We start from the raw sequence: 24,834 nt of genomic DNA, 5'->3' as shown, positions 1-24,834 counted from the left end.
CTTTGATCATTTCTGATAAATAGTTCTACTCTGAATAGTCTTTATTTTTCATTATTCTTCTTAAACATTTTTACTCCCCCAAACTGAGTAGATTGCTAATTTCTGTTGAGCAGAGTGAAGTTAGTATCTCTCTCTTAGACAAAATACTCTTTTTTATGCAGCCTAAGATAGCATGTGTTCTTTGGAAAATGACATGAATTATACCATGACGCATACTGAGTTTACCATTGACATTAAAACCAGATGTCTTCTACAAGTGCTGCTACAAATTTATGCATCCCAACATGGATGTGTGCACTGGGTTTTGATCCCAAGGTGTAGATTTATGCTAATTTTTATTAAAATTCATTTTGATATATTTAGTCCACCATCTCAGCCTTTCAATCTATTTTTGGATTCTGATTCACTCATCTAAACTACTTGTTATCTCTTACAGCTTTGTATTATCCATTAATTTGATAAACTAATACTCAACTGGTTTTTCTAAATCACTGATAATAATGATAATCAAGGCAGGGCTTGGGCTAGAGTCCAGTGATACACGTTAGAAACCTCTGTCCAGTGGAACTACAATCCAATCAGTTATATTCAACCAGGGAGAAATTCAAGCCATGCTTATATTTCTTCATGCTGTCTACAAAGATACAATGAGAAATCTTTTTCAAATGAGCTGCTGAGATTCAGATGTATTTTGCTTGCTGCATAAACCTCATCTAAAAGGCTACTGAAGTAAGTTATATTAATAACAAATAAAAATGATAATAATAAATAAAAATGATAATAACCATTTAGGTTTATTGAGTACTTATTATATACTCCGCAATATGCTAAGCATTTTATATACATTTCTTTTAATCCTCCCTAAAACATGAAAGATAAGAATCATTTCTGCATTTTGAAGGTGGAAAACTGAGGCTCAGAGAAATTGTCAGAAGAAATTATAATTACTCTGAAATAACATCATTGTGAACTCAACAAGTTTTCATTGCTTGTAAGCTAAGAGTACACTTATACTCTTAAAGCAATACTATTTTGCCATGTAGCATATTCTCAAAATAATTTGAAAGTCAAAGTAATACTTCCTGAAACAACAGTGTTACTCATATTTAAATATCAGATGACTAAAGGAGTAAGAGCATGAAACATACATACTGACAGTTTTAAAGGAGCTGCAGTGCTGCTTGATCCTGGAGGAAATTTCTTGACAATTGTGAAAGCCCAGCTACCTCAGGAGTTCTAGTAAGAACTCCATAGCCCATCCTAACGTAACGTTTATGATTCAGTGATGCAGATGTTGTCCACACAGGAGACTTCAGTTCCAATCTTATCTCCTCCTGCTAGGTATTGTCACCAGCTCAGACTTGTTTTAAAGAGCAGCCTCTTTCTCATCAGCTATCAGAGCTGAGAGCTCTACCCATGGTTTACTAGTCCATGCAAACCAGAGAAAAGAGACAAGTTCCAGTTGGAATGTGAGAGCCAAGTGGAACTAACAAGAATTGTACTTTAAGAGCATAAAAAATGTAGAAACACTGCTTTCCTAAAATCCTGTTTTATTAACCTTTATCAGCTGCTGAGAAACTGGGACATGATGGAATTTTTGAACTTTCCTGTCAGCAGCGAAAGGGTAATGCTTGTTATGATTGCTATTTGGCAAAAACCCAGCCTCTCATTCCAAAAGGTCTCAAATTAATTTCATTCACGACTGATTAGAGAGCACAAAGCCTACAGGGTTTTTTTGGTTTGCTACTTCTGTGTCATATGTAGGTGAGAAATATTTGTTTCTCTTGATGTAAAAGGATCTATGAATGTTGCTCAACAGCAAAATCTCTACTACCACTGAGTTAACGTAGAAAGTCATTCAGGGAGATCATTGAGAATGCATTAGAGTCTAAATGAAAATGATGGAATTTCACTTTTTCCCTGCTTTATTCATTGGAAAAGAAAAGAAGCTTCTCCTTATTAACAGTTTTTGACATATCCCTACAGCGAGGTTGCTTATTTTTAATCCCGTCAATGAGAACCATTGTTTTCCCTCCAGTGATAACACACCCTAATGTGTGAAGGTGCAGACTAATGCGCCTGACTGTGGGTATGTCTGAAAGAAATATTTTTTAAAGGTCAAAGGCAAATTCCTATTTCAGTCTCTAAACCTTCCCAAGCAGCAGGCTTTAGCTGTTTTGCATTATAATGTGGCGTCTAGGGCTGTAGGCTTCAGAATCAGTCTTCCCAGTTTGAATTCTGATTCCACCTATAGTTATTTATCCTCTCTCTGCCTCTATTCTCTCATTTGCAAAATGGAGATAATAATCATATAGTAGCTACCTTATTAGGCTGTTGTAGAATTAAATGCATTAATTCACATCAAGTGCTTAGAATACTGCCTAACACCTAGTAAGAGTGCCGCTGTTACTGTCACTAAGGAGTTATCACAGAAATGACTGTTCTAGATCAAGGTTCTGACTTAGCTTTACCATCTGTAACTTAAATGACTTGAACAAAACATCTGGCCTCACTTCACTGGGTCTCAAGTTCCCCATCCGTAGCTTGGGTATAATAATGCATATTTCACAATGTTGTTTGATGACAACATGAAGTAATCCAGGCAAAGTGCTTAGCGTAGTATCTGGCACCAAGCAAGCCAAGGAAATCACTTACCATTGATATCATTGAGTGTGTGTGTAAGAATCATTTATATATTTGTCAATATGAATGAGAAAAAAATTTGCATTTTAAGTAATTTTTAGTGTGTTTACTAGTCATTTGTATGCTTTTTTCCCCTGAATTACTTCTTTATAACCTTTGCCTGATTGTTCATGAGTTTGTTTTTGGTTTCATCCTGATTTGTAGAAATATATATATTTACTGAATGTTTGTGTCCCCCAAAATTCACATGCTGTAGCCCTAACTCCAGTTGTGGCTGTATTTGGAGATAGGACCTTTCAGGAAATAATTAAATGTGGTCATAAGGGTTGGGCCATAATTCATTAGGATTAGTGTCCTTATAAGAGACACCAGAGAGCTCCCACTCCCTCTGCTGTGTGAGGACACAGCGAGGAGGCAGCCATCTGCAAGAAGTTAGGAAGAGAGCTCTCACCAGAAACCAATCATGTTGGCACCCTGATCTCAGATTTCCAGCCTCCAGAACTGTGAGAAAATAAATTCTGTTGTTTAAGCCATCCAGTTGGTGGTATTGTGTTATGGCAGCCCAAGCAGAGATGAATATATACCTGTATATATTCATATATTCTATCAAATAATATATATCATTAAATATTATTGAATTGAAAATCCCTTTTTACTAAATTTGTAGTATATCTTTACTTATTAAAGTTTTTATGGTATTTTGTGATCTACAGGTGTGCGTGTCTGTGCGTGTGTCTGTGTATGTGTGTATGTGTGTTTAATGAAGAAAAACCTATCAGTTCTTTACTTTATGACTCCTGAGATTTTTGTCATTCTTAGGAATGTCAAAAATTATAACTCTCATATCCTAGATCTTCTTCCAGTACTTCATTGGTTTTTAATTTTCATGGTTTGAAGTTTAATTCACCTGGAATGTATTGTTTATATGTTGTAAGATTACTATCATATGTTTACCATCATATGGAAAACCAATTGTCCCAGAACACTTTACTAAACAGATCATTGTTTCACCACCGATTTGAAAATTCAACTTTCATATAAAATAAACATACCAAAGCCTTTATCTAAATTCTCAGATATATCAGATAGATCTATTTTCTCTGATAGCAGATAATCTTTTACTACTGGAATTGGATACAAGATCCCATTCAAACTTCTCAGCCCATCCTAGTCTGATGTATTTATTATTTCAGAAGAACATTATGTTTAGTCTATCAATTTTTCATTGGTTGTTTTAAAATATTCAGAGAATTTTAAAACTACTAAAGCTCATGGTCTAAATTAACAAGTTAAAAATAGTTAAAATACTGCCTTCATCTATTTAGTCTACAGAAGGTAATTATAGTGCCTGCTAAATTTCCAGAAAGTATTATATAACCACCACCATAGTGTGATAATTAAGAGCATGGACTCTGGAACCATACTGCCTAGGTTCAAATTCCAGATCTGCTATTTGTTAGCTGTGGAACTATAGAAAAGTATTTAACTTCTTGGTAACTCAATTTCCCATCTATAAGATAGTGTTAATAAAGTAACTTTGTCTCAATCTATTGTGTAGATTAAACAAACTGATATATGAAAATCCCTTAGGAAAAGTTGCTGGCACAGAGTAAGAGCAATGGTTAAGTGTTGGCCAGATAAAATAACTACTTAGGATGGACATATATACACTACCAAATGTAAGATAGATAGCTAGTGGGAAGCAGCCACATAGCACAGGGAGATCAGCTCGGTGCTTTGTGACCACCTAGAGGGGTGGGACAGGGAGGGTGGGAGGGAGACGCAAGAGGGAGGAGATATGGGGATATATGTATACATACAGCTGATTCACTTTGTTATAAAGCAGAAACTAATACACCATTGTAAAGCAATTATACTCCAGTAAAGATGTTAAAAAAAAATAAAAGTGTGTTTGTTCAAAATAAATAAATAAATAACTTGCCTAACTGCTTAGGAAAGTTATTTCTCCTTTCTATGAAATGAAAAATGATCTATAAGGGCACTTAGTATTGACTACAAATTCCAGTTCTGTCAGTGATGGTATTTGGGGCATGAGGGGCACCCAAGTTAGGGACCTTTTGGTTAATTTCCCTGGGCCATATAGAGCAAAGTGTTCTCTCTAATACTCTCTGGAAATTCGGAGCCTCAAATATGTTTGTCACCTTCCCCCAAGTCATCACATTTATTAACATCCTTGTCTTATTTTTCTAGAAGCAGGAGCTTCTAGCAGATCTTCTCCCTTTGTGAAAGGATGTATTTCTGTGTGAGGTGGATCTAGGCCACCTTAGTCTGTCCTCTAATGTTCACCTCAGTAGCACTCTACCTGGTTGATAATATCTTTGAGGCCAACTTCCTGTAATGTTTTTCTTTTTTTTTTTTTTTTACTTTAGGAGCATTGTATAATAAAAACACCATTAAAGATGCAAAACCAAAGTGAGCCATGAAGCACGACACGATGGGGCCTATCGGCATTCCTAAGTGTGTTCAAGGCAAAAGCATTTCAGAGAGAGGTAAACAACAGTCATTATAGCTATCTTTGTTGACCTCTGACTATATATGCCAGTCACTGCCATATATAGTGTTTGATATACATTAATTCTCATAAAACTTCTGTCATGTTGACATTATTATCTCCCTTTTACAAATGAGGAAAGAGGTTCACATAAATTAAATGACTTTCTCAGGGCAACAGCTAGTAAGTTTCAGAGCTGGATTTGTATCCAAAATAAAGTGGGCTTTTTTTGTTTTTTTGACTCTATTTTCTTCTTAGTAATACTGCATATATTTATGATTTATATGTATTAAAAAGGATAAAATAAGTTTGGACTCCTCTCTCACACAACATGAAGTTCTGCATGATCTAAAGATAAAAATGTTGAAGTAAAATATATATATTTTTGAAAACTTATGTATAATCTAGGAGTCAAGAAAAATTTCTATGCAAGCTGGAAAACCTAGACACTCTAGAGAAAGAACTGACATATTTGAGTGCTTAAAACTTAAAATGTAATCATATGGCAAACGTAAAGGTAAATAAAACCAAAAGACAAATAATAGAGGAACATATATTTGTAATACACATGACAGATAAAGGGTTCAATATCCAACATATAAAAAATGTCCTACACATTAACAAGAAAAGACAAACAACCTAATTGAAAGTGGTTAAAAAGGGTAAAAAGGGCTGTTCAAGGAGGCAGAAAACCACCTTACCAATAAACAAGTGAAATTACTCAACTTTACTAGCAATTAGGCATATTGAAAATAAAATAACAAGGGAATATCACTTTAAGACCATTAAACATGTTATCACACATTGCTGGAGGGTTGTGGAGGTTAGTATGTTATCTCATACATTTGCTGAGGGAAATGTGCAGTATATTAAAGCCATTTGGAATTCAATCTGGCAACCTCTATTAAAATTAAGAATTTACATAAACTTTAACTTAGCAATTCCATTTCCGGGGCCTTCTTCCATAGAAAATAAAAGCACAGGTATATAACAGTGAATATGAACAAAATAAATTATACGTATATATTCAGATTAATTGTAACATTTTTTCTAGTAGCCAAAAAACTGGAATCAACTTGAATGTCCTCAATAGAGGAATGGTTTAATCAGTTGTCTTTCACTCAAACCATTGCATTTTACATAACTAGTTTAAAAAGTGTGTTAAGTCTATACCAGATGATGTGGAAAACATTTCTCTGAAATGTTTCTAAGTGAGAAAAACTATGTGCAGTAAAGAGTAAAATAGTGCCCCTATACGTTTTTATGCATACGTATGTATGTTACATTATTTATGAGCATGGACAAAGATATGCAAAGATTCACACCAGGCTTTTAACATTGCTTATCCAGTGGAGGAGTGGCTAATGAAATGTAAAAATCCTATAGACGTACAGGTTTTCTCAACATTTATGTATATGTATGTATGTGTATATATATATATATATAATTCTCAACATTTATATATAATTACTTTATGTAAATGCACATGTAAATTACATATGTGTAGAGCCAGGTACAGAAAGATAGTTGCCGAAAGTGTGCATATCATAGAGTGTTCTGAGTTTTTAGTGTTTAGGGTTCTTTTTTTTAACTTTTTCTTGTACTTTGAGTTTTTCAAAATAAAAATTTTACATGATTTTAAGTTTAACATTTTCTAAAGCAAACATTATAGAGCAGGTTAAGGAAATGATCCAGTATCTACAGAATGATTTGATTGTTCAGTCCTCCAGTAGTTCATCAAACTACATTGAGCAGCAACCATGACATTGTGTCAGGTGTGTTAAAGTGGTTGGGATTACAGAGATGAATGAAATATGCTCCTTCTTGTGGTATAGTACAACAAGACAAACATATAAATGAACAATTCTAATACAATATGGCTATTGCTTTAATATAAGAATTTGTAGGACAATAGGAGCAATGAACCCTGCAGGCATTGGTGGTAGAGAGGCTTCAGAGGGAAAGAACCATTTGAGCTTAGCCTTAAAGACTGGGGATGCTTTCATCACTCACCAGCCTTAGGTGGGGAAGGGAAAGCAATTCCTTCAAAGAGGAAGGAATCAACATCTAGTCCTATTTCATTCATCAAGAATGTGGAGGAGGAAGTAAACAGTTTATTATTTATAGTCTGAAATGATGGTAATGTGGAAGATGGGCAAATGGAACAAGAGACTTTGGAAGAGTCCTGATCAGGAACTAATAAAATGAGAAACTGCTTTGAAAAATGCCAGCAGGTTTTTCTGAGGGAAGAAGAACTCAAAGCTGCATTTAATGAAAGGAAGCAACTGTCAAAGCAATCTAACTAAGTTCAGTACATTAGGTTTGCAGTTAGGGAAGAAATATGGGTTGCTGTTCATTTAGAACCTGTGGAAGAGGTTGGAGAAAAGAGGACAGGTATTCAAGCAATGATTCATTAGGTAGAAAGAAGAGAATGTTAGAAATCAGACACTACTGCCACTTACTGAATAAATTAATCATAAGCCATATACAGACACTTATTATAAAGTATCTAAAGGTACCAGAATGCTTGACCATTGAGGTAAGGTGCCCCAAAATACTGTGTCTTCAAGGAAAACACAAGGGTTCAGTACTCATGGGTTCGCAGCAGTTAACATAAGACACACTAGCTTTTTGGGAGTAGGGGAGAAAGAAGCAAGGATTATGCATGTACGTATTTACATCATAGATGATAACAACAGAAGCCATTTAATCAAATGCTTATTATTGGTCTAGTACAATGTCAGGTGTTTTACATAAATTACCTCATTTAATCCCAGAATGGCTCTAAGATATAGATACATGCTACCATCATTCCCTTTTTACAGATGAGGAAACTAAGTCTTACAGAAGCTAGAAAACGTACTCAAGGTCACATAGCTTTTAGGTGGTGAAGCTGTAAATTGAGATCGGACTTTAAGTCCTATGCTCCCAACTGCTCAACTAGACACTAAGTTATATTCCCCCTGCTAAACTCTAGTCCCAGCCATCATCATATCACACCTGTATTGTCCCAACAGCCTGTCACCCCTCTGGTCCTACACAGTTCACAACATCCAGTGAACTTTCTAAAACATAAATCAGACTACATCACTTTCCTTTATCAAACCATCCAGTGGCTCTCCAATGCACATAAGATAAAATCCAAGTTCTTACCCTGCAAGTCTCTATGCGACCACATCTCTGCCAGCCTCTCCAGTCTCGGTCGTCGATCTCCGCTCTGCCCCTCTCTAACTGTACTCCGGTCACTCACCCTTCTGCTGTTCCTCAACACACTGTTCTTGTTCTGGCCTCATGGCATTGCTACTTGCTATCCTACCTAAAATGCTCTTCTTCAAAGTCTTCACACAGCTGACTCCACCTCATTATTCAGATCTTGATTCAAATATCAGCTCCTCAGAGAAGGTTCCCCACACCAACAACAATAACCACCCCTTCGCCCATGAAAATATAAGTTACTTGATGACAGGAACTATTGACTTTATGTTCTTCACTGTAATTCCAGAACCAAGAATAATATCTGACACATACTAGGCACTGAGGACATATTTGTTTCCTGAAATACTGGTATCTTTCTTAAAGTGTCATACTCATATGCTTATGAGTATATCTACATATATATATTTGTGGATATGTGAGCTTCTTGTCACCTCACAGAAGTGGAATGTACATCCCCCACCCAAATTTTGGTTTGAATGTCAAGACTAATGATGCCACACATATACCAAGAAGGTATGAAAAGGATTATTACTCACATAATGAGTTATGCATCAAAAATGCAGTTAGACCAAAAAAAAAAAACAAGAAAAAAATGGTAACTGTGAGGTGATGGGTAATTAGATGGTCATGGTTCTTTCATTCTATAGATATAGGTATAGATATAGAAATAATCGAAACATCAAGTTCTACACCTTAAATATATACAATTTTTATTTATCCATTATACCTCAATAAAACTGAAAAAAATGGGATCAGTCTCAATGACAACTTACCCATGGTGTTTGTCTGATAAGTAAAACATTGCATTGTTTATTTAATTGAATTTGGACTTGTTTATGTAAGCCATTATGGCACCTGCAGCATGAGACCAATAAGATAGGTGAATGTTCCATTGAATATCTAGTACTATCAAGAGCTAGTACTGTATATTCTGAGAAGTGAAATGAGTGCCTTAGTCTCTATCAATGTGTACAAGTTCAAAGAAGATAAAGAGTGCTATGGTGAGACACTGTATTGTGGCTTTAATATGTGCAGAAGATGTGTGACCTTGATTTATATTTTGGGTATCCGTGAGGCAAGGGTTTCTATGAGTTCTTTACCCCAAATGAGGCAACCTCGGAAAAGGAATTGTTTTCACTGGCCAGAACAGATGGTCAGACCACTGGCAGTGGCCCAAAGATCTATAAAAATGTGCAGATGAGGCCAATTGTTGGCCAAGACATCCAGTGCTAAGATAACTGCCTAAAGTTTGGCCAATTGAGCTGACCCTTGTGTCCTGTCCTTTATCAGGAACATTCTGATTAAGAGATGAAAAGAAGCAAGAGTCAAGCAAGCTCCATTAAGTGTGATAGTGACAATGCCATTGGTTAAGTGAATGAACTCCCTTTGGTATTCACTGTGTTGATCCTAAGGGGCTCCCCAGGTACCCAAGTGTTCTAAGAGATGACCTCCTCTAGCACTGTGGCATCCGGCAAGGGACCGAGCACAGGGGACATTACCCTCTCCTGAAAGTAGGGTATGCAGAGGGCCCAGGTTCAGCTCCATCCTGTAGCAAGGAGGCCTCACGAGCTGTGCTGGGCTTGCAGAATGCTGCTTCCATGATCAAAGGCCTAATGGGCAGCTGTATACTGAGGGTCACAGGTTCAGGACCTGAGATAGTCTATATTTCCAGGAAAGTCCAGTATGTACCCACCAATTGCTACACTAATGGCATATAGCATTGGGCCAAGGAAGGTAGTTCCTTGTATCAGAAGCCCATGCAACTAACGGCCATCACTGATGGTAGAGGGACTCCAAGATATATGAGAGAAGGTTGCTAAAGCTTCCACAGTGAAGGAATCTCGGGGGGCCGTAACAGGAATGCCTGTTCTATGGCAATTCAGGCAGATTCTAGTATCTTTTGTTACAGGGGGTCTCATTCAAGTTGGGCCTATTTGCAAGTTACAGAACAAAAAAGCTTTGTAAATGAGGAATGTTGCCTCCAGAATCTAAAAATGTCGAAAACATGTTGGGCTTGTTTTAACAATGTGGGTACTAAGAAGACTAAAAGCTGTTTCTTGACACTGTCAGGACTGGAGCAGCCCTCAACTTACTAAATAATTTTCAGAAACTTAACTGAAGTGGTGGGGCCCTGTACTATATGTGTCATGTGAATCTCCTCAAAGGAGGATGTCATCAGTGTGATGTCATAACCGTGTGCCTGAAAAAAGTTAGAGCTGGTTAAAATATTGCCTGTGAAGGCTATGTGAGATGGCAGGCGTGGAGACTGAGCCCGTTGAGTACCCAGGTGAAGGTGTATTGTGTCCCTTTAAAGGTGAAGGTTAACTGCAGCTGAGAGGTTGTTGAAATAGGCACTGAATAGAACATGCTAGCCAAATACTTTGCTATGACTACAAAGTATTTACCAGTAACTTATTGGGTGGAATCAGTAATTTCAATAATATATATGGAGCCCTAGTGGGTGGGGCCATGACGCCAAGGGTACGAATTCACACTGAGGCACCGGTCCTGTTTTCCAGGTTTAAGAACAAGTAAAACTTGGCTGTTAAATGCAGCCGAAGTGGGGATAACCACACCTTCTCTAAATAGGTCTTATATAATGGGTTTCAATCTGTGAAAACGCTGCTTTCATTTAGATTGAACCTTTTTTTAAAAACTGAGGTGAAAGGTATTATTTTAACTAGGGGGAAAGGTCCATAGGGTCACATATTTTTCAAGCTGATTATAAGGGCCAGAGACTTAACTTTATTACTTATTGGGTCAGATTCTCCACGTGCACTAGAGGATATTTTAGGGTAATGGATGTTTTGGCTATGGGAAAGTTAGGCACGGAAATAATTCGGATGGTTCAGGTTAGGCGTATCTGTTTCTATTTTATGTTCATCTACTCCCTGGCTGGGAGTAGATGAACATAAAATGTGGGCCAGATGTGGGCCAGAAGGGGAAGGGGAATTAATGAGGCTTCAAAACTGTCAATTGTCAAACATCAAAAGTGGAATCAGATTATTACACACTGCCACCACCCACACATCACCCCTCTCCCCATCTGGGACCTCCCAAACACACACAGAAACACCAAGTCCTTTTCCTCCTCACCAGCAGGATAAAGTGTTCAGGAAGAAATCTGTCTTCAGAGCTCAGTCCTCACCCAGTCCTTATTCCCAGTGTCTGGCTAACTATGGGCTGGCTGGTCTGGGCCCCAAACTGGCAGGATACTACCTCCCTCCCTTCTCACATGCCTGCCCCTTCCTGCCTTCCTTCGCTCCCCATCATCGAAGAACAGACAGAGATACACACACATCTTGTTACAGCTTGTTGATCAATAGCTGAGTGCTTTATTTGGGCTCTACACAGGTGACCATTTGTGTTTGATCTCTACACAAATGACCATTTCTCCAGTGCTTTTTCTGGAGAGAAAACAGAGACAGCAAGGTCTCAGTCACCTGATAGACACAGGGAAGCACTTTATGAACTGCTGGAAGAGCTCTCTGGGACTTTTTCATCCTCCTCTGGCTTTTTATCCTTTTTTTTATTCCGCCGGTTGTAGAAGACTAGTATCATTAACTTCTTCTCTTTTTTAGATTTTCTCACACTCTGCTGAGGGGTTGATTTTGCCTCTTGACTGTCTTCCATACCTGGTAGGAAAACAAAGTGATACAGAAAGATATTGATTTGGGGAAAGAGGATGGGAAGGAGAACTTTGAGAGAATGGGTGTGGATTGAGAAGGGGTTTGTGCCAGGGAAGGGCAGGGTAAGTCTTGGGTGGGGGATGAAGAGGAGGCTCATGAGTAGGGTAATTTGACCTTCTCACCTTCATAGTCCTGGGGTTGATAAGGGGTCTTCCTCTTCTCTGCCCTGTGACCCTTGGCGTTTGTTGTTCTGAACTTGCAGTTTGTATCTCTGAATCGGAGTTAGGCTCCTGTGGTTTCTCAGTTACCTCTGCCATGTTGTAGCAACAGTGTGATCTACTCCAAGGCTCCTGGCCTCTCTATATATACCCTGCCAGGACAATGAAGAGCCACACCCATCAGCTTTGATTGGTCAGCAAGGAATTCCTCCAGCCAATGGTAGCCCTGGGGTGGCTTGACATCACAAAGCACCACCCTTGAAGATACATGGGGGGAGGGGAGGGGTGCAGAGGAGTCTAGGTGCTCTCGTTAGAGAAAGGGAGTGCTTCTTCAACACCCATTAAAGAGCCTGCCCAAATTGACCTTCCACTCTTCCTCATCTTCTCTGGTTCAATTCTTGTGGTGTACATGTTAGGGAGAGGGTGTTCTCTCCAAACCATTCCACATGGCCACCCCCATTCAGTGTTTAATTCTGTTGTCTCCCAGATCTCATCACCTAGTATTGTGTGGTTTTTTAAAAACTTTTTATTTTAGAACAGTTTTAGATTTACAGAACAATTGTGAAGATCATATTCATATACTCCACAACCAATTTCCCTTATTAACATTGTACATTAGTATGGTACAATTGTTCAACTTAGTGAACCAACACTGAAACAGTATTATTAACTAAAGTCTGTACTTCATCAGATTTCCTTATTTTTTACCTAATGTTCTTTTTCTGTCCCAGGATCCCATCCAAGATTCTACACTAAATTTAGTCATTCCATGTTATAACTTCTTAGGCTCCTCTTGGCTGTGACAGTTTTTTAGACTTCTTGTTTTTGAAGACTTTGACAGTTTGGGGTTTTGGGTTTTGTTTTTTACATTAGATCTGCAGATGTTATTGTTCTTATAGGTAAACGTTTTTATAAGTTTCTTCTTCCAGAGAACCTCAAATCAAGTCAGTACCATCAGTGTTATGGACTTCCCCATGGCAACGGTTGAACTAATCTCTTGGCTTTGTCACAGAGGTGACACAGATGTTTTTCTCTAGAGGTCTGAGGATCAGGATCATTTTTATTTATGACAGAGGCACAGGGGCAGCAGCAGAAGCATTTTGTAAGTTACTAGTGAGCTATTTACTTTTAGAAGTATGACTTCAGCATCCCACATAGTTAACTGCTCTTCCTCCACACGAGTGACCATCCAATGGACATGTATATTGAACAGACTGTCAGTCTTTCTCCTGAGCTCTATATAGAAAGGGGGCCAACATGTGGTTGAGACACAACCAGTGTTCACAAGGTAAGAGTCATTTCTTTGAGGTTAGTGTCAGTCACACCTTATTTTGGAATTGAAACACGTGATTCAATCTGAGAATCACAAATAGGTCCAGGTTGAGACACACGATTCAGGACTGCTTTAAGGAGGGTCCCAATCCAATAATCCTCTCACTATATGCCAAGTGGCTAAACTGACTTATGTTGGTCAAAGCTTTAGCAGACACTCAGTAGGACTAACAAATGCAGCACAAAGAAGCAAGTTAAAAGCACAAGCTAGCCAGCAGGCAGTAGCCCAAGTGCATGTTCACCAGCATACAGCAGAGCCAGTTAGAAAGCCAAAGCAAGAGAAGAAAGACCCCTGGTGGTTAAGGGATAGCACCTTGATGTCCTGCTTACAGGGCCAACTGTTGTAATCACACCACAGAGACGGGATGGATCCTTCAACCAAAATTCGGTTTGGATGTCGAGACTGATGACACACACACCTAGAGAGTATGAAAAAATTTATTACATACGGAGGCCTTCTGGGGAGAGCAGGGCAGGCTCTCAAGCAGGTTCAAGAATGGCTTAAGAGAGCAGAAGAAGGAGATGGCTTGGCTTTTATGGTGGTAAGGGGATGAAGCTGGAGTGTTCCCACACACAGGTCAGGGCTTGCACAGTCTGAACTTCCTCCTGGCTCGCAGAAGAGAGAGTACCTGAGCTTTCTTATCAGATATAGGTAAGTAGGGGAAGAGGAAGTGGTAGGGCTCTTTTATAGAATAATGTTGTGTAAATGCAAGGTGTTTAGCACAGTTTAGAATTCTCATAACCATTATAACCACACTTCTCATATTGTTTTCAGTTAAACTGCGTTTCACTAGATTAGTATTTCCCAAATTATGGTCCTTTAAATATTATTTAAGGTGGCTTAGAATTATCTTGATTCATCACAGAGAAACTGTGTAGAAAGAGAAAAGACTGCTAGCATCAGGAGGTCTGACACACTGGTCACAAAAGAGCAGACTTAATTGTACTATCTGCTGAATTATGAGGGGTTTCTAACATTTTTCCCATCCTGGGTGATTACTATAGCACCCAAAGACTGTAATAATAATTACGGAAACTAACGTTTATTGACCACTAACTCTATGTAGCAATTATGCTAAATATTCATATACATAGTTAATCCTCGTCACAACCCTATTGAGATAAGTGGCAAAAAAGCAGTTTCTGTCATTTCTGCCAGGACATCTCCATTCCAATTGCAGAAGCAGAAAGGAGCATATAGGAGGGCACATGGAAATATTTATGGGCCAGGCTCAAAAGGGGTATGCATTACTCCTGCTCCCATTTCATTGGGAAAAACTCACATAGCCGCATTTAACTACAAGAGAAAATGAGAAATGTAGTCTACCTAGTAGAAGAGGAGAACTTAAATGTTGGAGATAAGCTAGTAATCTCTGTCTCCACCATCCTGTTCATCACTATCCCCAATATTTACAGTACAGCCTGGCACATAGTAGGTGGCCATGAATATTTCTGTTGAATGAATGGGTTTGAATTTTTTTGGTCAGTTATGGGGATCAAAAACATATAGAACTTGGTTAAGCAATGGTTTCTTAGCTATGACACAAAAAAGCACAAGCAACAAAGAAAGAGTAAATTGGACTATATCAAATTTTTAAAATGTTTTCTTCTGCAAAAAAATACCATGAAGAAAGCGAAAAGGCACACCAAAGAAAGATACTTGCAAATCATATATTTAATAAAAGTGTAGTATCCAGAATACAGGAAGAACTCTTACAACTCAACAACAAAAATACAAACAACCCAACTGAAAATCAGGTAAATGACTTAAATAGACATTGTGCTAATGACGATATACAAATAGCCAACAAACATATGAAAATATGCTCAATACCATTAGTCGTTAGGGAAATGAAAATCAAAACCACGATGAGATACCACTTCACACCCACTAGGAAGGCTATAACTTTTTTAAAAAGAAAATAACAAGTATTGACAAGGATGTAGAGAAATTGAAACACTCATACACTTCTGATGGGAACATAAAATGGTACAGCCTCTGTGGAAAACATTTTGGCAGTTACTCAACAAGTTAAACATAGACTTGCCATATTACCCAGTAATTCTACTCCTAGGTATATAATGAAAAGAGTTGAAAAGGAGGGAACAAAAAAAACAGGTGAATTGAGCAACACAAAAGCAAAGGGCAGATAATGTTTCAAGAAGTAAAAAATGGTCAACTTTATTAAATACCTTTTACAGGTACTATAGGGACAGACAAATGACTATTGAACTTGTTAGTATAGAGGTCATTGGTAAATTTGATAAAAAGGAAATTGAAAGAGTGGAAAATATTTTAATATAAACCTAGATGTGTATTAAGGAGAAAATGTGAGATCAGAAAGTGAGGGGCGGATAGACAATCTCTTTTGAGAGTTTTGGCGCTAAGGGGAGGAGAAATATGGGACTATACCTGGAGGGGGATTTGGTATTAAGACAGTGTATTTTTAAGAGGGTAGATTCTAGAACACATCTAGCCAATATAAATGACTGAATGAAATTGATGATATAAAACACCAAAGGGATAATTGCAGAAGAAAAAATATTAAGAAAGCAAGAGGGGTATTCAGAGCACTAGTAGATGGGATCCGTAGCAAATGTGGAAATGTTGGATTTACATGAGAACAAGTAATATTTATAGATTTTACAGTGGAGAAGGAAACGATTATGGTATGATTACAAATGCAGGTAAGATGGTAGATTTGGTGGGGAAGATATAAAAGAATTTTCTCTTGACTCTTCAGTTTTCTCAGTGAAGGATGAGATAAGGGCATAAAATAACAAGAGTGAGGGTAGGGTTTTGAGAAATTGAGGAGAAGATAAAGTATTGGATATTCATTTTGTATAATGGAAATGGGTGCATAATATGGAAGGATTGATAATTCAAGATATGTGGTCAAGAATTTAAGGTGAGATCAGTTAGCTTTGTCTTATAAATTTCTACAGCAATATCCATCACTTGTATATAGGAACAAAGTAGGTAGATAGCTAAATTTAACAAGGGTTGTGGTTTTGCCAGGGAAGTACTAGGGTGGGAAAGTGAGTAGGGAGATGAAGGTCTATGAAAGTAAGTGATACTAATGATAAATTGTCAAGCAATGAGGAAATGAGAAAAGAGAAATGTGGCTGATGCTGAAAAGTAGTAGAATTCACAGATTGGAGTTCAAAATTGAAGAATTTTTAGAGTTGGGCGTGTGTAGGTGTGTGTACCTGCATGTGAGAGAGGTTATTTTGCTAGGAAGAATAATCAGTTGTAGCCCAAGAGATGTATGTTTTAAAATCAGGATTTCAGAGTTGCTGTAATTTTTGAGAATGTCAATGTCTAGTGCATGAGCATTAGAGTGAGTGGCTTAAGTATGATGGAAGAAAACTATCATTGGAATTGAGGGCATGAAAGATTTGCAAAGCCAAAAATGCTGGATGAATATCCACATAGATGACAGATGTTGAAGTTGCCAAGATGGTGGCAGTAATAAAAGTGGAGAAGAAGAAGACTCAGGAAAGTGTCTAATGAATGAAGGTAAAGACATAAGATGGGGTAGCACATGATATTATCTAACAGCAAGAACTACAAATGAGCTCTGAATTTTGAAAGAGAAAGGAGCAGAAATGGTTTGAAAGTGACGATGAGGAGCAGCCACCTACTCCACTTCGACTCCTTGGGGTATGTGAGGAAAACTAACGTTTGCTCAAGAGGACTGCAGGGGAAGTGATTTCCTCAAGGCACAGCCATATTCCAGTTATAAAACAGAGATTAAGGGAATGCTGAGAGAAGAACTTGAAGCTACTGGGGAGTTTCTTAATGATAGACTATGAGTTCCAGAGGGCAGGAAAGAAGGGCTTATGAAGTTGGGGAGAGAGTTGGGTCCAATTTTGTCAAGTGCAGAGCAATATGTGAATAAGGGTCTAGTTAACGATGGATAATCTGCAGGGTGGTGACTGAAGTAAAAGTGGTAAGACAAGACGGACCTTGTGACTGCATGGCAGATTGGGAGGTGAGTAAAGCCCTCCAGACTGGAGATTGCTTAATCTAGGCTGACCTAGAACTAAGAAGAGTCCAGAAACACCCATTGAAACCTGTTTCCTCTAAATATCATGTATCCTGTATGATGAGCCAGCATTTCAAAGACAGACTAGTAAGGACATCTAAGAGGGTAGATTTGAAAGGAGAGGAGTGTTTGCTCAAGAGTGTGAGTGTGTATGAAAAATATCAACAGCAAATTCTAATGTCAGAGGGTTGCTACTATAGGCTTATGGAGCCGTGCACTATTCTTGGACAACCCAAGATGCCTGCACAGATGTGGCCCAGATGCAAGCACCGACACTTACTGGGCACCTGCAAAGCCAAAGCTGGGGAAGACGGAAGGCCAAGGGGAAGTGGTATTATCCCAATACAGGAATGTATTTACTTAGGCTTCCTAAATGGCAGGTGGACAAAAAATGGAAGAAAGGAAAGTAAGCTTCTTTTTGCCTAACATCTCTCCTCAGGAAGAAGTACTTGGAGTTGTATTTCCTACATAAATTCACCTGCTAAAACTCCAGGGAGCTCATCAGTAGGCAGATGTTCCCACCTAAGTATGGTTACCAGCAAACATTTAATCAAAATCATGGCTGCATCTGGCTCACATTAAAAGGGTTCTCTTTGTCATTGTCTTTTAAAAGAACAATTCCCCATGCTTATAAATCCAGACTCAGAACATCAATTCAACCTACCTCAGGAGCCTTGTGGCTACACCTTCTTGCTGGGAATCAGCACAGTCCCCAGAGAATCAATTTGAGGAGTACTGCCAAAGTGTTTTCATCTTCAGTGTTTATCCACTGGAATGTCCAGGAGTGAAGAATAGACAGGGCAATACAATCCTAAGATTCAATTTCTTTCCTCAAATACAAACAGCGTATATGAGCATCAAGGCAAGAGGATGGAGAACTTTAACTGAAATTCCAATAGAGATCTAAGCGCAAATCCTGGAACCATCCCATGCTAGCACTGTGAGTTAGGATAGGTACTTAACCACTCTAAGCCTGTTTTCTGATCTCTAAAAAAAAATAGAAGGATAATATCTCATACAGCTGTTGTAAAGATCAACTTAAATAATTCATGTAAAGAATATAGCACAATAACCTACAGAATGGGAGAAAATATTTGTAAATCATGTATCTGATAAGGGATTTTTATTCAGAATATATAAAGAACTCTTACACGTCAGTGATAAGAAGGTAAATAACCCAACTTTTAAAATGGGCAGAAGATCTAAATAGACATTTCTCCAAGGAAGATATACAAATGGTCAGCAAGAACATTAGAGATGCTTGACATCATTATTCATCAGGAAAACACAAATCAAAACCACAGAAAGATACAATTGCATACCCATTAGGATGGCTAGAATCAAAAAGTCAGATAATCATAACTGTTGGTGGGGATTTAGAGAAATCAGAACCATCATACACTGTTAGTGAGAATGTAAAATGGTATAGCTGCTTTGGAAAAGTTTGATAGTTTCTCAGAGAGTGAAACAGTGTTACTGTATGACCCAGCAATTCCACTTGTAGGTATATTCCCAAGATAAATGAAAATATATGTCCACACAAAAACTTGTACATAAATATTCATAGCAGCAATATTCATAATACCCAAAGATGGAAACAACCCAAATGCCCATCAACTGATGAATGGATAAACAAAATGTGGCAAATCCATACAACAGAATATTATTCAGACATCAAAAGGAATGAAGAACTAATATGTGCTACAACATGGCTGAACCTTAAAAACATTATGCTAAGTGAAAGAAGTCAGTCACAAAAGACCACATATTATGTGATTCTATTCATATGAAATGCTCAGAACAGGCAAATCTATAGAGACAAAATAGATCAATAATTGCTTAAGGCTGAGGCAGAAGTTGTTGGGAGCATAGGGGATTAATAGCTACAAGATACAAGGGTTTCTTTTTGAGGTGTTGAAAATGTTCTAAAATAGACTGCGGAGGGAGCTCCAAGACGTGGGAAGAGTAAGACGCGGAGATCACCTTCCTCCCCACAAATACATCAGAAATACATCTACATGTAGAACAGCTCCTACAGAACACCTACTGAACGCTGGCAGAAGACGTCAGACCTCCCAAAAGGCAAGAAACTCCCCACGTACCTGGGTAGGGCAAAAGAAAAAAGAAATAACAGAGACAAAAGAATAGGGACGGGGCCTGCACCAGTGGGAGGGAGCTGTGAAAGAGGAAAGGTTTCCACACACTAGGAAGCCCCTTTGCGGGCAGAGACTGCGGGTGGCAGAGGGGGGAGCTTCGGAGCCACGGAGGAGAGCGCAGCCACAGGGGTGCGGAGGGCAAAGCGGAGAGATTCCCACACAGAGGATCGGTGCCAACCAGCACTCACCAGCCCGAGAGGCTTGTCTGCTCCACCGCCAGGGCGGGCAGGGCTGGGAGCTGAGGCTCGGGCTTCGGAGGTCAGATCCCAGGGAGAGGACTGGGGTTGGCGGCGTGAACACAGCCTGAAGGGGGCTAGTGCGCCACGGCTAGCCGGGAGGGAGTCCGGGAAAAGTCTGGACCTGCCCAAGAGACAAGAGACTTTTTCTTGCCTCTTTGTTTCCTGGTGCACGAGGAGAGGGGATTAAGAGCGCCGCTTAAAGGAGCTCCAGAGACGGGCATGAGATGCTAAGGCTGCTGCTGCCACCACCAAGAAGCCTGTGTGAGAGCCCAGGTCACTCTCCACACTGCCCCTCCCGGGAGCCTGTGCAGCCCGCCACTGCCAGGCTCCCGTGATCCTGGGACAACTTCCCCGGGAGAACGCACGGTGCCTCAGGCTGGTGCAACGTCACGCCGGCCTCTGCCGCTGCAGGCTCGCCCCACATCCGTACCCCTCCCTCCCCCCAGCCTGAGTGAGCCAGAGCCCCCGAATCACCTGCTCCTTTAACCCCGCCCTGTGTGAGCGAAGAACAGATGCCCTCAGGTGACCTACACGCAGAGGCGGGGCCAAATCCAAAGCTGAATCCCGGGAGCTGTGCGAACAAAGAAGAGAAAGGGAAATATCTCCCAGCAGCCTCAGAAGCAGCGGATTAAATCTCCACATCAACTTCATGTACCCTGCATCTGTGGAACACCTAAATAGACAAGGAATCATCCCAAATGGAGGAGGTGGACTTTGGGAGCAACGATATATACATTTTTTCCCTTTTTCTCTTTTTGCGAGTGTGTATGTGTATGCTTCTGTGTGTGATTTTGTCTGTATAGCTTTGCTTTTACCATTTGTCCTAGGGTTCTGCTATCCGTTTTTTTTTTTTTTAGTATAGTTTTCAGCACTTGTTATCATTGGTGAATTTGTTTCTGTGGTTGTTCTCTTCTTTCTTTCTTTCTCTTTTTTATAATTACTTAAAAAAATTATTTTAATAATTATTTTTTGTTTTTTATTTTAATAACTTTTTAAAATTTTAATTTAAATTAATTTAATTTAATTTTTTTCTTTCTTTCTTTTTTTTCTCCCTTTTATTCTGAGCCGTGTGCATGACAGTCTCTTGGTGCTCCAGCCAAGCGTCAGGGCTGTTCCTCTGAGGTGGGAGAGCCAAGTTCAGGATATTGGTCCACCAGAGACCTCTCAGCTCCACGTAATATCAAATGGCGAAAATCTCCCAGAGATCTCCATCTCAATGCCAAGACCCAGCTCCACTAAATGACCAGCAAGCTACAGTGCTGGACACCCTATGGCAAACAACTACCAAGAAAGGAACACAACCCCACCCATTAGCAGAGAGGCTGCCTAAAATCATAATAAGGTCACAGACACGCCAAAACACACCACCAGACGTGGACGTGCCCACCAGAAAGACAAGATCCAGCCTCATCCACCAGAACACAGGCACTAGTCCCCTCCACGAGGAAGCCTACACAACCCACTGAACCAACCTTAGCCACTGGGGGCAGAAACCAAAAACAAGGGGAACTACGAACCTGCAGCCTGCGAAAAGGAGACCCCAAACACAGTAAGTTAAGCAAAATGAGAAGACAAAGAAACACACAGCACATGAAGGAGCAAGGTAAAAACCCACCAGACCTAACAAATGAAGAGGAAATAGGCAGTCTCCCTGAAAAAGAATTCAGAATAATGATAGTAAAGATGATCCAAAATCTTGGAAATAGAATGGCGAAAATACAAGAAACGTTTAACAAGGACCTAGAAGAACTAAAGAGCAAACAAACAATCATGAACAACACAATAAATGAAATTAAACATTCTCTAGAAGGGATCAGTAGCAGAATAACTGAGGCAGAAGGACGGATAAGTGACCTGGAATATAAAATAGTGGAAATAACTACTGGAGAGCAGAATAAAGAAAAAAGAATGAAAAGAATTGAGGACAGTCTCAGAGACCTCTGGAACAATATTAAACGCACCAACATTCGAATTATAGGGGTCGCAGAAGAAGAAGAGAAAAAGAAAGGGACTGAGAAAATATTTGAAGATATTATAGTTGAAAACTTCCTTAATATGGGAAAGGAAATAGTTAATCAAGTCCAGGAAGCACAGAGTCCCATACAGGACAAATCCACGGAGAAACACGCCAAGACACATATTAGTCAAACTATCAAAAATTAAATACAAAGAAAAAATATTAAAAGCAGCAAGGGAAAAACAACAAATAACATACAAGGGAATCCCCATAAGGTTAACAGCTGATCTTTGAGCAGAAACTCTGCAAGTCAAAAGGGAGTGGCAGGACATATTTAAAGTGATGAAAGGGAAAAACCTACAACCAAGATTACTCTATCCAGCAAGGAACTCATTCAGATTTGATGGAGAAATTAAAACCTTTACAGACAAGCAAAAGCTAAGAGAATTCAGCACAACCAAACCAGCTTTACAGCAAATGCTAAAGGAACTTCTCTAAGCAGGAAACACAAGAGAAGGAAAAGACCTACAATAACAAACCCAAAACAATTAAGAAAATGGTAATAGGAACATACATATGGATAACTACCTTAAATGTAAATGGATTAAATGCTCCCACCAAAAGACATAGACTGGCTGAATGGATACAAAAACAAAACCCATATATATGCTGTCTACAAGAGACCCACTTCAGACCTAGGGACACATACAGACTGAAAGTGAGGGGATGGAAAAAGATATTCCATGTAAATGGAAATCAAAAGAAAGCTGGAGTAGCAATTCTCATATCAGACAAAATAGACTTTAAAATAAAGACTTACAAGAGACAAAGAAGGACACTACATAATGATCAAGGGATCGATCCAAGAAGAAGATATAACAATTGTAAATATTTATGCACCCAACATAAGAGCACCTCAATACATAAGACAAATACTAACAGCCATAAAAGGGGAAATTGACAGTAACACAATCATAGTAGGCAACTTTAACACCCCACTTTCAACAATGGACAGATCATCCAAAATGAAAAACAATAAGGAAACACAAGCTTTAAATGATACATTAAACAAGATGGACTTAATTGATATTTATAGGACATTGCATCCAAAAACATCCAGAGATAAACCCATGTACATATGGTCATCTTATCTTGATAAAGGAGGCTAGAGTATACAATGGAGAAAAGACAGCCTCTTCAAGAAGTGGTGCTGGGAAAACTGGACAGCTACAGGTAAAAGAATGAAATTAGAACACTCCCTAACGCCATACACAAAAATAAACTCAAAATGGATTAAATACCTTAATGTAAGGCCAGACACACTAAAACTCTTAGAGGAAAACATAGGCAGAACACTCTATGACATAAATCACAGCAAGATCCTTTTTGACCTACCTCCTAGAGAAATGGAAATAAAAACAAAAATAAACAAATGGGACCTAATGAAACTTGAAAGCTTTTGCACAGCAAAGGAAACCATAAACAAGACGAAAAGACAATCCTCAGAATGGGAGAAAATATTTGCAAACGAAGCAACTGACAAAGGATTAATCTCCAAAATTTACAAGCAGCTCATGCAGCTCAATATCAAAAAAACAAACAACCCAATCCAAAAATGGGCAGAAGACCTAAATAGACATTTCTCCAAAGAAGATATACAGATTGCCAACAAACACACGAAAGAATGCTCAACATCATTAATCATTAGAGAAATGCAAATCAAAACTACAATGAGATATCATCTCACACCGGTCAGAATGGCCATCATCAAAAAATCTACAAACAATAAATGCTGGAGAGGGTGTGGAGAAAAGGGAACCCTCTGGCACAGTTGGTGGGAATGTAAATTGATACAGCCACTATGGAGAACAGTATGGAGGTTCCTTAACAAACTAAAAATAGAACTACCATATGACCCAGCAATCCCACTACTGGGCATATACCCTGAGAAAACCATAATTCAAAAAGAGTCATATACCAAAATGTTCATTGCAGCTCTATTTACAATAGCCAGGACATGGAAGCAACCTAAGTGTCCATCAACAAATGAATGGATAAAGAAGATGTGGCACATATATACAATGGAATATTACTCAGCCATAAAAAGAAACGAAATTGAGTTATTTGTAGTGAGGTGGATGGACCTAGAGTCTGTCATACAGAGTGAAGTAAGTCAGAAAGAGAAAAACAAACACTGTATGCTAACACATATATATGGCATCTTAAAAAAAAAAAAAAAGGTCATGAAGAACCTAGGGGCAAGACGGGAATAAAGACACAGACCCACTAGAGAATGGACTTGAGGACGCGGGGAGGGGGAAGGGTAAGCTGGGATGAAATGAGAGAGTGGCATGGACATATAAACACTACCAAATGTAAAATAGATAGCTAGTGGGAAGCAGTCGCATAGCACAGGGAGATCAGCTCGGTGCTTTGTGACCAGCTAGAAGGGTGGGATAGGGAAGGTGGGAGGGAGGGAGACACAAGAGGGAGGAGAAATGGGGATATATGTATATGTATAACTGGTTCACTTTGTTATAAAGCAGAAACTAACACACCATTGTAAAGCAATTATACTCCAATAAAAATGTTTAAAAAAATAAAATAAAATAAAATAGACTGTGGTGATAGTTGCATGTATCTGTGAATATATTAAAAAATATTGAACTATATACTTCAAAAGGGTGAATTGTATATAATGTGAATTATGCCTCAATAAAGTTGTTTAAAAAGCCTGTGTGGTAGGTAGAAAAAAAAAAAGAGTATAGCACATAACCGAGAACATAGTAAATGCTTATTATTATTCTATCGTGATTTACTATATTCCTCTGACAAATTAGTCAGGTTCAAAATCAAACTATGCCAAGTGATTAAATTACTAGG

The 24,834-nt window shown here is 38.8% G+C and overlaps 2 long non-coding RNA genes across 3 annotated transcripts in view; both read right to left on the bottom strand.

Moving 5' to 3' along the window:
- The window catches only part of LOC309620134, a 687,819-nt gene that overhangs the window by 46,554 nt on the left and 616,431 nt on the right, over positions 1-24,834 (bottom strand). The window lies entirely within an intron of this gene.
- Positions 8,573-24,834, bottom strand: part of LOC309620116 — a 424,458-nt gene continuing 408,196 nt past the window's right edge. The window contains exons 2-3 of one of the 2 annotated variants that reach the window (XR_014239421.1): positions 12,183-15,593; positions 8,573-12,006 (exon numbers count right to left, since the gene is read on the bottom strand). This is a non-coding gene — a long non-coding RNA (uncharacterized lncRNA). Of the gene's footprint in view, positions 15,594-24,834 lie in introns of both variants that reach the window. The other variant, XR_014239420.1, reaches the window with a different exon arrangement.

The sequence above is a fragment of the Balaenoptera borealis genome, assembly GCF_965194805.1.
Source record: "Balaenoptera borealis genome assembly, chromosome: X".
NCBI classification, from domain to species: domain Eukaryota; kingdom Metazoa; phylum Chordata; class Mammalia; order Artiodactyla; family Balaenopteridae; genus Balaenoptera; species Balaenoptera borealis.
Note: the sequence above shows the minus strand (reverse complement) of the source record. Positions and strands in the feature narration are given on the sequence as shown.